The 16,823-nt window shown below is 37.9% G+C and overlaps 1 protein-coding gene across 2 annotated transcripts in view; it reads right to left on the bottom strand.

Annotated features, from left to right (window-relative positions):
• Bltp3b (bridge-like lipid transfer protein family member 3B) overlaps positions 1–16,823 on the bottom strand; it is a 73,889-nt gene that overhangs the window by 52,017 nt on the left and 5,049 nt on the right. Inside the window, exon 2 of one of the 2 annotated variants that reach the window (XM_069990916.1) lies at positions 6,327–6,473. The exons of the other annotated variant lie outside the window; for it this stretch is intronic. The gene's annotated coding sequence lies outside the window, so the exon portion shown is untranslated. The remainder of the gene's footprint in view (positions 1–6,326; positions 6,474–16,823) is intronic. 2 annotated transcript variants of the gene reach the window in all.

Genomic DNA, 16,823 nt, shown 5'->3' on the forward strand with positions numbered 1-16,823 from the left:
TAATCCTAGCACTTCAGGAGGATCCTGAGTTTGAGTCAAGCTTGGGCTACAGAGATTGTGATTCAAAAAAAAAAATCAAACAAACAAACAAACAAAAAAAAAACCATTCAACTTTGATAATACTGTGGTGTTTTAACAAAAACTCATAACCTAGTCCAATCAACAGAAAATCAGTACAAAAATCACAATTTAGCACCAGTGTTCAAGCCTATGCTCCTAGCTATTCAGGAGGCTGAGATCTGAGGTTGTGGATTTGTAACCAGCCTGGGCAGACAAATTCAAGAGGCTCTAATCATTAATTAACCTGCAAAAGGCCACAAGTTGAGGTGTGGATCCAGTAGTAAAGTACTACCCTTTAGTGAAAAAGCTAAATAACAGTGTGAGGCCTGAGTTTCAAGCCCCAATACCAGAACACAAACACACACAAACACACACAGACCACACACACACAAATCTGGCAGAACTACTCAAAACTTTCATTGGCATAAAAAACAAAGAAAGGTGAAGAAAGTGGCAGACTCAAGAGAAATCTACAAAGATACGATAACTAAATATAAAATAATATTTAGAATATGAACCTGGAATAAAAAAATTACATTTTAAAAAACTCAGATAGGGCTAGGAAGGTGGCTCAGTGGTAGAGCACGTGCCTTGCATGAGGCCCTGGATTCGATTCCAAAAAAGCAAAAAGAAAAAAAGCCAGAAGTGGCGCTGTAGCTCAAGTGGTAGAACGCTAGCCTTGAGCTGAAGAGCTGAGGGACAGCGCCCAGGCCGAGTTCAGGCCCCACGACTGGACCCAAAAACAAAAACAAAAACAAAAACAAAAAATACTCAGATACATGTAACTATTATTTGGATAATAATAACTAATCAATATACATTATGACAATGTGACAAGTATACCCTACAAATATTAATAATAAAAGAGGATTTGGAGAAAAGGAGAACTCTACCCCTTTATACCCTTTACAACTTTTTGTGTAAATATAAAACTATTCTAAGATGAAAAGCTTTAAGCTTTTTTAAAAGGAGTAAGTGAAGTTCTATATACTTTTATGTAAGTTTCACCTAATAAAAATTTATAGTAAGCCCGGTGCTGGTGGCTCATGCCTGTAATCATAACTACAAAGGAGGCTGAGATCTGAAGACTTAAGGTTCAAAGCCAGCCCAAGCAGGAAAGCCCATAAGACCCTTATCTCCAATTAACTACTAGAAAACCAGAAGTGGAGCTCAAAATTGTAGAGCACTAGCCTTGAGCAAAAAGAGCTCAGGGACAGCACCCAGGCCCTGAGTTCAAGCCTCAGGACCTACAATCCCCTACCCCTCAAAAAAGGTGAATATTAGCCATTAATCATTAGGGAACTGCAAATTAAAAACACAATAAGAGATATTAATTATTATTAAAAGGTAATCATATTGAGTATGGATTAAGTAGAATTTTTCATGCTCAAGAGAATGGAGGTATTTATTTACTCGAAAAAGAATGAAAGCCAGGCACTGGTGGCTCATGCCTGTAATCCCAGCTACTCAAAAGGCTGAGATCAGGCTGGGAAGGTGGCATGCATGAGGCCCCGGGTTCGATTTCTCAGCACTACGTAAGGAAAAATAAAACAGCCGGAAGTGGCGCTGTGGCTCAAGTGGTAGAGCGCTAGCCTTGAGCTGAAGAGCTGAGGGACAGCACCCAGGCCCAGAGTTCAGGCCCCACGACTGGACCCCCCCCCCAAAAAAAGGGGCTGAGATCTGAGGACTGCGGTTCAAAGCGAGCCCAGGTAGGAAAGGCTGTGAGACTCTTATCTCCAATAAACCACTAGAAAACCGGAAGTAGCACTGTGGCTCAAGCAGTAGAGCACTCTCCTTGAGCTAAAGAGCACAGGGACAGCGCCCAAGCCTAAAGTTCAAGCCCCATGACCGACCAAAAAAAAAAAAAGGAATGATGAAAAACCTATGTTCTTACAAATACTTATATGGGAATATTCACAGCAGCTTTATTAAATAACCATAACCAGAAACAACCCAAATATTCATCAACAGATAAAGTAATAAACTGTAGAATATCCACAATGGAATATTTCTCAGCAGTAAAAATGTACATATACAACAAAAGAGGTTAACTGCAAAATAATTATACTGTGGAAAAGAAGTCAGAAAAAATGAATACTACATGACTGTTTATCTAAACTATACTATAAACTATAAACTAATAAATCTAAGTGAAGTATGTTGCTTCCTGCTTTGGCCTGAAATTGAAAGAGGAACTGCTTTGGGGATAAGGAAGAATCATTGAAATATAGGTTTTTGTTTAAACTCGTTTATGAAAGATGGAACGAAAACATACCTTTGAAGATGAGCCTCAGACTGCTCAAGAAATAGCAGCAGGTGTGGGTATATTTTGTATGTATTTGTATATTATATATTACTTGTATACTGTTATTTCAGGTGAATTATTTCAGCTCTTCAGCTCAAGGCTAGCGCTCTACCACTTGAGCCACAGCACCACTTCGGCTTTTTTCTTTTTGCTTATGTGGTGCTGAGGAATCAAACCCAGGGCCTCATGCATGCATGGCAAGCACTCTACCACTGAGCCAACTTCCCAGCCCTCAGGTGAATTATTTCAAAGTCACCTTATGTAAATACATTTTACCCTATACAAACTAGCCAATCATAAGCAGATTATGAACCTGAGTTCAACCAATTTTAGCAGGGTCTGCTGTCTTAGGCATAAAGGAGGGGAGCAGCCTGCCTGCTCTGCTTGCTTGCCAGATTTTTGGCTGATGGTGTACCTGCTGCAGAAGAAAATTTTGCATTGCTGAGACAATTCTTTATTTTCTTGACTACTGTTGTGAATTCAATGGTTCTTGGAGAGCATGTTTATAACAAGTAGAAGACCAGTAAATGTCAGGGATGAGGTAAAGAGGTAGAAGATTACAGAAGAGAATGAGGAAACTTTGGAGGATGGCAAAAATGTTCATTTCCATAGTTATAGGGCTAGTTTCATGATTCATACATACGTTGAAATCATAAAACTGCACATTTAAGCATGTGCATAAATTACTGCTCAATAACCTGCTTAAATCAAATATATACATATCAATTAAAAAGAGTAGTTGTTTAATAAAATACAAGGAATAAAAGAATATACACAGTATTTATGGCACTTTAAAAGCACTCTACTGCATTTGTCCTTTAATGAAGATCTTAGCAGCAACTGTAAGATACGTTTTTTAAAAAATGAGTATAGCAATAGGCAAACTTCATACTAGCAAAGAATATCAAATTAACTTTATAATTTTAGTTCCTGAAAAGTTCTAAAACAACTTCCTCATTTCATTGTAGAGAATATGAAGGCCTGAGGGTCTATATTAACTGTTCCAAGTGACAATGAAACATATCCAAGACTATAAACAAACTGATACAAAGTTAAAGGTATTTTATTTTCTAAGAATTACCATTCTATTATAACACTGATAAATTTACTACATTGAGCTATGTTCTGCCCCCAGATATGTTTTACCAGGCCTGTACAGTGCTTTGTAAAAATTTCAGCTTGTTGATAACAACAAATGATAACAAATAACCCTTCATCAAATACTGTGTTTCTGTTGAGATATCAAAATGTAACTAAACATGCATGTTTCATAGCAAAGGCCTACTATGCCCTTGGGAAGCTAAAACAAGACACAGCTACTGCTTTCTGGAACCTCACAATTTATTACTAGAGACAATGTAGAACATTACATGGAAAGTACCGTATAATAGATATTACAATAAAAATGAAAACAGAAGCTCTACCAAGTGTAAGGCCCCAGTACCAATAAACCAAAGCAATAAAAACTAGAAGAAAACAAAATAGAGGTACAGGAAAAGGGCAATCAATTCTTTTAATTGTAAAGAAAACTACTTTGGGAAGAGAACTATGTTTTGTGTCTTTTATTTGTTGTTGTTTTGGGGGGCAAAGGTGGGGGGTCAGGTATCAAGAGGGTTGTTTTTGAGCTGTTTTTAAGAATAGGTTTTGCCTGGAGAATACAGAAAAGGGGTCATTCCAGATACAAACAGTATCCTGTTTCAAGATCATAGTATCACATACAGTAGGCAAAAATATATGTAGTATATAGGGTAAGGCAGTACAGTATACTGTGGTATTATGCATTTTCAGTGCAAAGAAATGATGTAACTAGAGAAATAGAAAGAACTCTTATTTTCTGAGACAAGGAATATGAGTTTCATCTTATGAATCAATGTTGTTCCTATATTGTCCCTCAGCAGACTGGTTGAACATAGTTGAACCCACATAGTAGAAGTAGTTAAAAAAAAAAAAAAAAAGTGAAAGGATGGTACCGGTGGCTCATGCCTGTAATCCTAGCTACTCAGGAGGCTGAGATCTGAGGATCACGGTTCAGTCTGGGCAGGAAAATCCACAAGACTCTGATCTTACAATTAACTACCAAAAAGCCAGAAGTGGAGTTGTAGCTCGTGGTACAGTGCTAGCCTTGTGCAAATTAGCAAATTAGGACAGTGATCAGGCCATGAGTTCAAGCCTCAGAAATGGTACCCCCCCCAAAAAAAAAAAAGTTTTGTTTTTTTTTTTGTTGTTGTTGTTGTTGTTTTGGTCCAGTCGTGGGACCTGAACTCTGGGCCTGGGCACTGTCCCTCAGTTCTTCAGCTCAAGGCTAGCGCTCTACCACTTGAGCCACAGCGCCACTTCCGGCTTTTTTCTTTTTGCTTATGTGGTGCTGAGAAATCGAACCCAGGGCCTCAGGCATGCAAGGCAAGCGCTCTACCACTGAGCCACCTTCCCAGCCCCCCCAAAAGAAAGTTTTTAGCAAAAAACCTTAATAGGATAAATGTTTCCAAAACATTTTTTCCAGTAACAGTGCCAAGGATAGAAATAGGGAAGTAGGAGATCAGAAGAAATAAGAACATTTCGTTGCAATAACGGATGCAACAAATAAATAATAAATCTAGGTAGTGACAACTGAGATACTTAAATTTGTGCCAAGTAGTCTGCTTCAGGATAAAAACATAAATTCACTAATTACTAAAATAAAAAAATCATGACTGGTTACAATGAGCAGGTAAAACAAAGCAGTGGGGTGGCTAAACATGTAGATTGACTTAAGTAAATACAAAGACAGCTGTATTTTAAACATAAAACACAATCTTAATCATAATGGGCCAAAAAAAGATATAAGGAGATGTAAACTGAACAATGTAAAGCATAATGGCTACTATACTTCATGAGCAAACTGTCCAAGAGGATTTGCGAAATGTATACAAAAAAAAATCATACAAATAAAAAAAATGTATACAAAAAAATCAATGATAGTTGAAAACCATTTTAAATAACATAAGACTTGGTTTTCTGAGCTGTTTAACAGTAAGTTTTTGCCTGGAAAATAAGATAGAGAGGACATTCCAGACAGAAACCATATCCTAATTTTCTAAAATATACTTTATGAATCTCAAAGTTTCTACCTGGCATCTTTACTTTGGTAGTTTTAGCTGACATCCGGATTCCCAAATGATAACATGGAATCATGGGTAAGAAGCATGAAAAAATAATATTTAGGTCATCATACCTATACAATTGCTAGCTAGTATATGGCAACAAAGTTACAATGGTTCCATTACTCCTGAAGTATACTAATGAGTTACAAAATTCCACTCAGGGTTCCTTTTTATATTTTTAGTTCATTTACTTTCTTGTTTGTTTCCAAAATGGTATTTTATTATGTTGCCTAGGCTAACCTAGAACCTAGACTCAAGTAAACCTTCATGCCTTAGTCTCTCAATTAGCTGGGACTACAGGCATGCAATTACAGGTCCCAGCTAATAACAGATCTTTCAAAAGGAACACAGAAAAACAGAATGGTAGGAAACACAAAACTGCAAAAAACTGAATTATATTTTCACTGTTACTGTGAGTCTTATTTCAGTCTCTTGATATAAACATTATAACTAATAGTAAACACAAAATAAATTCTCAAGTCCTTCAATGGTGAATGACAGAATTGATCAAAACACCTCGTGATCAATAGAGTATCTGATCTACGTTAATTGGTAAAACATCATACTAATTACTATTTACAAATAACTGTCTATAAATTATAAAATTACCTTGCCACATCGGAAAGAACTGGTTACAACTTTTAAGTCTATTGCCAAACCTAATCTGTTAGAAAAGATTCTTTAAAGAGGAATAGTAAAGAAAATAGGTATCTGACTAAGACAATAAGAATCAGAAAATAGTCTCAAGGTATCAGACTGTGGGGCATAAATAGTGTTTGCATTTACAGACAGAAAAAAAAAATGGGGAATAGAAGTATTACCTGAGGGCAGGAAATTCAGACAAAAGCTCCCTATTCCTGATGAAAGCAAGTAGTCAGTTGCCAGTGGCTCTTAGACTCTTCTGGTACTCATTTAGGTGGTTATGCAATTCACAGCACACCAATCTCCACCACAGCCAGCAGGGAACGCTGCAGGGAATGGGTACACAGGGAATACAGAAGGGAGCAAGTTTAAGGGAGGGAAGAGGAAAGGAATGATATGATAAAAATATTTAGCTGTGATGCACTTTAAAAATACAGTTGTATTTTACACTGGATTAATGAAAAGCAAACACTGTTTAAATTCTAAGATAAATTAACCTTTTAATTTTCTTCATTCTCTCTACCACTGGTACTATACTTCTACATTACATTCATATTTTAAAGAGACTTTCAAATTAAAATGTTGACTATGAGATAGCTATTCTGTATACAAGTTATACAAATGCTCAACTGTTTAACATTAAATCAATCAAGGCACTGCAGAAAACAAGCATCCAACAAATACAAATTAGAAATTAGTTTAACAGCCAAAAAATCTCAAGTAAAACTATAATCTGTATTTCATAGAGCTCCTATGAAAGCTAATATAAACCAAAGATCAAATGATAAACTACATATATTCAAAAGTACATTAGAAGCTGGTGCCAATGGTGCGTTCTTGTAACACTAGCTACTCCAGGAGGCTGAGACCCAGAGAATCAAGGTTCAAAGCCAACCCAGGCAGAAATGTTTGTGAGACTCCATCTCCAATTAACTAGCAAAAAGCCAAACTGAAAGTATGGCTCAAGTAGTAGAGCACCAGCCATGAGCAAACAAGCTGAAGGAGAGCATGAGGCCTTGAGTTCAAGCCATAGTACTAGCCAAAAAAAATTTTAACACAAAAACTCATATTAAGGATAGTTTTATCCAGAAAAAAAAATTTAACCTAAATTCTCTGAATATGAGTCAACTTTTTAAACCTGTCAAAATGTATTCAAGGCAACCAATTTGTGCCCCATGTAATCTATGAAGAAGCCCTAAAAAGATGATAAGCTAAAAGTCTGTTTTAATTTTAAAACAAAATAGTATATATCTGAAGACCTAAAGGTCTTAAAAACAAAGCTCAGTGAAGACTAACCTCGTTGTTTAGTTAAAACTGCTATGTAGTGGGGAAATGAAACTGTCATAAAGAGATGAAGACAACATGATTGTATCAGTAAGACAACCTAAGACAGATGAGGAGTAAAAGGAAGAAAAGTGCAGTGATGGAAAATAAAAACCTAAGCAAACTGGATGAACTAGTAGTGGGGATAATCAGACAATCACACTTATTTCTTCAAGATCAACTACAGCTCACATTTTATAGTTGCCCTTTTTATAGTATACCTCAGTTAGATATAAAGTCACACACAACAGAAGTAAATATTTAGGCAAAAATTCTATTACTTAAAAGTGTTGTTTTACATCAGCCAACCAGGCCAGGATAGCTTTCCCCTCCTCCCCCACCAACCAGCCACCATGGGAAAGAGAGGGGAGGGTCTTGGGTCATGCCATCACCCAGGTCAGCTCTCCTCCAAACCACAGCCCACAGGAGGGTTTGGCTTATTTCCAACAAGCTAATCACCATCTGACAAACTGCCAAGAGGGAGGAGAAAAAGGTGAGGAGGGTGAATACAAAATAGCCAGTCTCTGACCTACCACATACCAGTAGTATGTGGTAGACAACTGGTTTTCAAGTTCCCCTGCTTACTCTCCTGAGTGGTCTTTACTTTCTCTTTACCAAACAAACTCTTTACAACCATATGAAAGAAAAAGTGCTGTTTTACCAACTTTGTAAAATTACTGAAATTTCTGTTAATACTATTGTTAAATACCAATTCCTACAAACAAATTACACATAAAGATTTACAGACAATAGTGGCAAATAATACATTATGCTATACTAGCAGTAGCAAAACAAGAAGCCAGAGCTCCTTCTTTCTGGGGGTCTTGGGGAGGGCACAAGTCAATTTATCTTGAAAACTGCAGTATGATACATGTCAATTCCTGCTACAATAAAAGTACTTTTAAGAATTTTAAATCTGACAACTAGGTACTAGTGCCTCACATTTGTCATCCTAACTACTTAGGAGGTTGAGATCTCAAGACCAAGGTATGAAGTCAGCCCACAAAAGTAAAACCAAGAGACTATGTTCTCCAGTTAGCTAGCAAAAAGCCAAAACTGGAGGTGTGGCTAAAGTGGTAAAGTGCTAGGCATGAGTAGAAAAGCTGAGTGAAAATGCTGAGTGAGATGGAGGCTTTGAGTTTTATGTGTACCAGTACTGAGCTCATCTACTCAGATTGCAAAACAGTTAAAAGAAGAAGAAGAAAAATAAGGGCCAGGAATAGTGGTTCACATCTGTAACCCTGCAAAGATTTGGAAGATGGAGGAATGTGATAGCAGATACATGAAAACTGAGCCCCAGTCACTAAGACCCACTGTATTATAAATGTAAAATATGATGCATAATGAAAATACTAATATGTCATATCATATGCATACTTTAAGTATACACAATTGGTAAAGATCAAACTAAGAAGATATTTAAAATGTGAACTACAGTACTAAAGCAAAGTAAAATATTGCAAAAGGAAAATTACATAAGTAAAAATGAAGAAATTATGTTTCCTAACTTCAAAAATATTTCAAATCAATATGTTAAGTTGTTCAACTACTTAACAATAAATCTTTTTAATAGTAGTGTCAATGTCCTTTGTCTTTTTTCTCATTCATTCCACTAAAGGTGAATTTGACCAAAATAGTTACTGGTTAAATTTGCAGTAAAGCAGTTGAAATTGGCTAGGTTTTTAATTTTGCCCTCATATTTTAACTAAAATTCCTTTGAAAAGAATAGCGTAGTGAAAAGACTATAGCACCTCAACTTCAAATGATTATACAAACTAAAGACTGTATCAAAACAACCATACCTGCAGAAAGTGTCCAATCATAATGTTTTAACAATTTTCTCCATTGACAGAGGAACAGATACTTTCGATTCTTAATTTTAGTATGATAACATTACACCCACAAAACCAAGTATCCAATCCCCTTTTCATTCCAAGTTTCCAAATCAATTTCCCAAAAGTAAATTCAGCAAAATCAATGTCTGAGCTTGGCACTCATGGTTCCTAGCTATTTGGAGGCTGAGATGAAAAGGATCAAGGTTCAAGGCCTTCCTGGGTAGAAAAATTTGCAAAACTCATTAACCCACAGCTTGGCACAGTGGCATACATCTGTTATCCTAAGCTACCTGAAAGGCTGAGAATGGAAAGATCTCTGTTACAGGTCAGCACAGGCAGAAAAGTCCATGAGACTGCACCTCTGCACAGGGGAAGCTAGCGGCAGCTAAGAGCCTATTATCCCAGGAACTATGGAAAGCCTAAAAGTAGGAGATATGGCTAGGTAAGGGGCAAGACTCTATCCTAAAAACTAACAAGCATGAACCCAGGTGCCGGTGGCTCACACCTATAATCCTAGTTACTCAAGAGTCTGGGATCTAAGGATTTTCCTGCCACCCTGGGCAGGAAATTAACCACCCAAAATTAACCACTAAAAAGCTGGAAGAAGAGCTGTAGCTCAAGTGGTAGAACAGTAGCCTTGAGCACAAAAGCTGAGGGACAGGAGCTAGACCCTGAATTCAAACCCCAAAACACACACACACACCCAAGAAAGAGGGATGTCTAGGATCCCCTTAGAACATTTCAAGCCAGGATATCATAAAGACACTTGCACATCCATGCTTACTGCTGCACTATTCACAAAAGCCAAGTTATAGTAAAAGCCCAGATGCCCTACAATAGATGAATGGATCCAAAAAATGCTGTACCTGTACACCATGTATTCTACATAGCCATTAGAAAGTTTTATCATTTGCAGGGAAATAGATGGACCTAGAACACATCACATTAAGTAAGCCAAGCTGATAGATACAAACAGTGCATGTTTTCTATCACATGTGGAAGCTAGATCTAAAAAATAAACCAGGACATGATAAATTATATAGGATACTAGACAGCCACACACACTGAGACCAAAGGGGAATACTCTGCGGGGAGGAACACAAAGGCTCAATGCCCATGTGCCTCTGATCATATAAAACAATATATATCAAAATGAACTCCAGGAAATGAAAAAAAGAGGGTTTTTTCTTTGTTGTTGTTTTTGTTTTTTCATTTTGTCTTCTCTGATCATTGATCTGTTTGGGGGAGGGTAAAGAGGGAACATAGAAATGGAGGGAAAGGGTGAATGAATGCAGCAGTGGTACTCAGTTGAAAATAAACTACACAACTTGTAGATGGGGATAGGAAGGAAAACCAGGAGAGAGAGAAGGAAGGGATGACACTGTCCAAAAAGAAATGTATTCATTACCTATGCAATTGTAATCCCTCTGTACATCCCTTTTTAATAATAATAAGCATTAAAAAAAAAAAAAGCTGGGCACTGGTGGCTCACACCTGCAATACTAGCTACTCAGGAGGCTGAGAGCTGAGGATCACAGTTTAAACCAGCCAGGGCAGGAAAAGTACATGAGACTCTTACCTCTAATGAACCACCAGAACCTAAAGTGGTTCTGTGGCTCAAAATGGTAAAGAAAAAAAAAGAGCTCAGGAACAGCATCCAGGGCTTGAGTTCAAGTCCCACAACCAAAAATGGAAGGAAGGAAGGAAGGAAGGAAGAATGGAAGGGAGGGAAGTAGGGAGGGAGGGACGTGTGACTCACTCTGTGTTCAAATCTCACTATCTCCCCATTATCTTGTGAAAGAAACACTTGCTCTATTTCTGATACTTCTATATAGTGCTCTTATTAGCAATCCTACATGCTTTAAGAACATTCAACTCACAATTCACTTTGCTATTTAAACCGAAGGATAACTAGGTAAAAGTATTTTTATTATTGTTGCCAACTAAAGCGTGTAGTCTAAATCAGAGAATATCCTTTTAGACAAGATTCACTCAAATTAGTAAACCCAAATCAAAACTCCTTATCTTCTATACACCTGCTCCCTCTACAGTCTTCTCCAATTGAGTTTAAGGAAATTTCATCATATCAAGTGCCTTTGAAGACATGTGTTATTGTTTTCTGTCCATTCATCAGTCAGTTAATCCTGGCTCTATCTAGAAACTGTTGATATTCACTGGCTTACTGCTTCTGACTTTGTCCCTCTGTTTCCCACATAGCTACTAGAGGAATCTTTGGCTAAAAGCCTGACCATGGCTTCCAACTTACATGTCAGGATAAAAGTCAATGTCATTACGAAGTTCCACATGATCTGGCCTTTGTTAGTTTTTTTTGTTTTTTGTTTTGGGTTTTTTGGGTTTGTTTTTTTTGTTTGTTTATTTTTTTGTCAGTCGTGGGGCTTGAACTTTGGGCCTGGGCGCTGTCTCTGAGCTCTTCAGCTCAGGGGGAGCACTCTACCTCTTGAGCCACAGTGCCACTTCCGGTTTTCTAGTGGTTTATTGGAGATCAGAGTCTAATGGACTTTTCTGCCCTGGCTAGCTTTGAATCATGATTCTCAGATCTCAGCCTCCTGAGTAGCTAGGATTACAGGCGTGAGCCACCTGCGCCCGGCTGCCTTTGTTGTTTTTGTAGTGCCTAAGGCCTCAAACTTGGTATATGAATGTTTTACCACACTGAGCTAGTCTGCTTGCCAGTCATGTGTTTTCATTTTTATTTTTTATTCCTCTACTCACCTTACATCTAGTGGAAGCCTTGACATATTTTCAAAATGATAGGTTTCCACCTCTGGACTCTGCATTTGCTCTCTAGGGTATCTTCTCAAATAAAGAGACTGTCCTCAATTAAGTGTTCTTGATTTTAAAACTAACTGCAAACTCTATTCCTACTTCCTAGGCTCTTTCTCTGTGTTAGTATTTGCTATAGTACTTAACGCTATAATACTTAACAGACTGATATACTATGTATTTATTTACTAAATTTTCCTCTCTCATTAAAATGTAAAGACAGTGAATGGAGGGATTTCTTGTCTGTTTTGTCCACTGTTATATCTCCAGGAGTACTTGGCATGAAGTAGTATTCAGCAACTTTCTTTCTTTCTTTCTTTCTTTTGCTTTCTTTTTTTTTGGTCATGGGGCCTGGGCACTGTCCCTGAGCTCTTCAGCTGAAGATGAGTGCTCTACCACTTGAGGTACAATGCCACTTCTGGTTTTCTGGTGGCCAACTGGAAATAAAAGTCACACAGACTTTCCTGCCTAGGCTGGCTTTGAACCACGATCCTCAAATCTCAGCCTCCAGAGTAGCTAGGATTACAGGCGTGAGCCACCAGCACTTATTTGTTAACTTATTTGTTAACTAGTATATTTCACAACAGTAGATCTAGGGTCAAAATACACAATAATTATATAAAAATGAATGTTGTTAATGTAAAGAAACCAAAAATTAACAACAACAAAAAAAAAAAAACAGCCCAGGTACCCGAAGTTTAGTCCCTTTGCTCTTTCATTCAAAGCTAGCATTCTATCACTTGGGCTATACCTCCACTTTCAGCTTTTTGGTGGTTAATTGGAGATGAGTCTCATTGACTGACCTGCCTAGGCTGTCTTTGAACCACAATGTTCATATCTCAGCCCCTTGAGTAGCTAGGATTGCAGGCTTGAGCTCTAAAACCCCCAGCTCAAAAACCAAAGCAAAACAAAAAAATCCCAAACCTATAAAAATAAGTTTATTTGCAATCTGAAAAAAAAGTCTTTATCTCAGTTTTCTCCCAGCTGCCTAATCTAAGTAAATCAAATCTTGAATGTTTCAGGTAACAGTAGAGTTTAGAAATAGTTATGGTAATAGAATCATAGAATCACAAGAATCAAGTGATAAAGCACTGGCCTAGAGCAAAGTCCTGATTTCAAAACCTCAGTACCACCAAAAAGAACATTAGCCCTACCTAGTGACAATAATTATAGCCCCTGAGATTTATTCAAGGTATTATTGCTAGCTGATCATTGCTAGTACAATCATTGGAATTTCTCAAGAGCTCAGGTCATGTCTTCTAATTTTGTATCTCTAATTTCCAGTGTGTGCTGTGTGGGTGCATACATGCGCACTTGAGCTATTTTTTTTTTAGTTAGTAGGTCATGCCTGTAATTCTAACTCCTCAGTGGCCTGAATCTCAGTTCAAAGTCGGCCCAGGAAGACAAAAAAAGCTGCATATGGTCATGTGGCTCAAATGGTCAAGTGCCAGCCTTGAGTGAAAATGACAAGTGAGAGCATGAGGCCCTGAGTTCAAATCCCAGTACCAGCAGACACACACAATTATTAAACTTTGCCATAGAATGATGTATATGAATACTAGTCTTTGAAGAATTGTGATGTTATTATTTGAGAAAATAATTTTGACAGACTAATCTATTAATACTTATTTCTGATTACACACACTTTAGTTTCTCCTCAGCAACTCATTTCTGTGGCCATATCTGAAAGTTTGTGCTAAAGTAGATCTACTACTACTACCTCTAAAATCTTAATTCAAAATATTAATATTAAATGTCATCTTCAAGGTGAAACTTTCAGGCAAAACTTCTAATTCTTCCAATTCACTCATTCCTTTACTCCACTGCTCTTCAGTTCTTTTATCTCAAGGTTGTTTGCTGCTGGTCTCCCCTTTCTTCAGAGCTCCATCCAGTTAACTCATTGTGAAGTACTGCAAAGTTTTGTCACTTTGTCACAAAATTCCAAAAGTGCTCATCCCTTCCTAATCTCCATAATGAACATTTTGAGTATTTAACAATCTTCTCAGGCCACTCACCTTTACTAATTGTTCTTTCACCTTGGTTTATAGCGTAAGTCATACTGAGTGTTTCAAACAGTTTCTACTCCTTATATAACTAGAGCTGGTCTGGATCCAGTCTCTTTTCAAGTCTGGTTCTCCAAACACACAGTAAAAAGTAAGTTCTGAAGGGAGCCAGGACTGCGGATTCACACCTAAATTCCTAGGTACTTAGAAGGCTGACCTGAAAGATCAAAGCACTAAGCCTTGAAAAGTCTCAGAGATTCATCTCTAATTAACAAGCAAATAGGTGGGCTGGAGGTGTGGCTCAAGTAAGTGGTAGAATGACACCCTTGAAAAAACAAGCCAAATAAGTGTGAAGTCCTGAGTTCAAACCCCTAGTACAATAAAAAGTCCTTAGAGACATCAATATCTTTCCATACATTATCTTTTTACGTGTTACTTACTAGTTACTGCTGAGCCTGAGACTCCAACATTCAGACTTCAATTCTTTATTAGCAGTCAGTCCCCATTCCAGGGATGAAATTCAATTTCTTTAATGTAGCAAATGAGGGCTGTGGAAATCTAATTTACTTCAGGACCTAGTACTGACATTAACAGAGCAGCAACTTTGACTCAAAATAATCTCCCTCAAATGATATCTTTGCTGTACAACTTTACTACTGCTAATTGATCCATGAATAGCTGGAACTGGGTCATACAGATTCTCACTCCTAAGAAACTGAACCTGACAAGATAGACCAGAGACTATATTGGGAGAGATGGGCCAGTACCCTAAAATTGTAGACCAGGAGGAATTTTGTCCCTTCAAGTATGTGTGGATCATCTGAAAGCATTAGACATCCTATAATTCACAGATCAGCCCTCCTCAAGAATGAATTATTAGCAGGTCCAAGATGTCCATAGTACTGAGGTGGAAAAACTCTGCTGTGAGAGGAAAGTCCAGAAGCTCTTCCAATGAGATCTGAGGAGCTGACTGGTTCCTGTTGTCTTGGTTTGCTCTTCAGATCTTTCTCTGATTCTGTAACCCAACCCTATAGCTTCCTATTACATTTACCATTTTGCTTTAGAAAGTGGTTTCTTTTGTTTGCAGACAAAATAACTTTAACCAGCAAAGTGCCCTGAGTCAATCATTTGATACACATCTAGTTTTTCACCCTCAAGCCTACTGATATTTGGTGAACTACACACACACACACACACACACACACACACACACACACACACACACACACACACACACACACACACACACACACACACACACACACACACACACACACACACTAATTTAGGAGAATGTGCTATGTACTTCAGGATGTATAGATATATCCCTCCCATCTCACCAGATACCAGTAGCACTACTACCAAATCATAACAATCATAAATGTCTTTATACTATTGCTTTAAAACAAAGACTTGCTGGGCGCCAGTGGCTCATGCCTGTAAGTAATCCTAGCTACTCAAGAGGCTGAGATCTGAGGATCACGGTTCAAAACCAGCCTGGGCAGGTAAGTCCAAGAGACTCTTATCTCCAATTAACCACCAGAAAACAGGAAGTGGTGCTGTGGCTCAAGTGGTAGAGCTCTTGCTTTGAGCTGAAGAGCTCAGAGACAGCACCTAGGCCCAGAGTTCAAGCCCCACGACTGACCCAAAAAAAAAAAAGGAAGGAAGGAAGGAAGGACGGACGGACAGACGACTCACCCACCCATTGTGGCATAAGTCAGCCTGGCCATTTCTCTATCCATAGAAAACCTGTGTATAGTAGCTTTATTATTATGCGGTTAGAGTGATAAGACAGAGAAGCATTTCTTTTTGTTTTTTGGGGGTTTTTTTCTTTTTTTTATTTTTTATTGTGAAAATACTGTACATAGGGGTTACAATTACATGGGCAAGATAGTGAGTACATTTCTTATCAAGCATTGTAGCCTCCTCCTTTGTTTACCCTTCCCATCCTTCCCAGCCTCTCCCTACCCCCCCCATCCCTCCCCCAAAGTTGTGACATGACAACTTGTACTTCTCATGGTTGCAACGGGTCCACCTGTATCCTTATTTAAATGACTTGTTTTTCCCCTTCCCCTCCACAAATTATACTGACATCAAATACAGTGAAAGCAGGGGTTATACTGTGGGGGAGGGACATACAAAGCAACAAAGAAATAATCTTATAAATGTGTTAGAAACAAATGCATGAAAGAAAAAAAAACATTTAAATACATATCTTAGGGTTCCTTTTCCTAACATCACCTTATCTGACCTTTTCTGCTTGACTCATACATATACTAGATATTGCAAATAAGGGAAACCATGGGACCTATGTTTCTTTGGGCTTGGCTTACTTCACTTAATATAATTTTTTCCAAGTCTTTCCATTTCCTAACAAATGGGGCAATGTCATTCTTTCTGATGGAGGCATAGAATTCCATTGTGTATATATACCATATTTTCTTGATCCATTCATCTACTGAGGGGCATCTGGGTTGGTTCCATATCTTAGCTATGGTAAATAATGCTGCAATAAACATAGTTGTGCTGGTAGCTTTAGTGTGGTCTCGTTTGTAAACATTTCTTACTTCATTGTTGGTGGGAGTGTAAACTTGTTCAACCACTTTGGAAAGTAGTATGGAGGTTCCTCAAAAGACTCCACATAGAGCTCCCCTATGACCCAGCAATCTCACTTTGGGGCATTTACCCAAATGTTTACAAACAAGAGAAACATTTGTATGTCAATCTTCTCTGC

The sequence above is a fragment of the Dipodomys merriami genome, unplaced genomic scaffold (genome assembly GCF_024711535.1).
Source record: "Dipodomys merriami isolate MVZ:Mamm:240054 unplaced genomic scaffold, mDipMer1.0.p SCAF_10, whole genome shotgun sequence".
NCBI classification, from domain to species: domain Eukaryota; kingdom Metazoa; phylum Chordata; class Mammalia; order Rodentia; family Heteromyidae; genus Dipodomys; species Dipodomys merriami.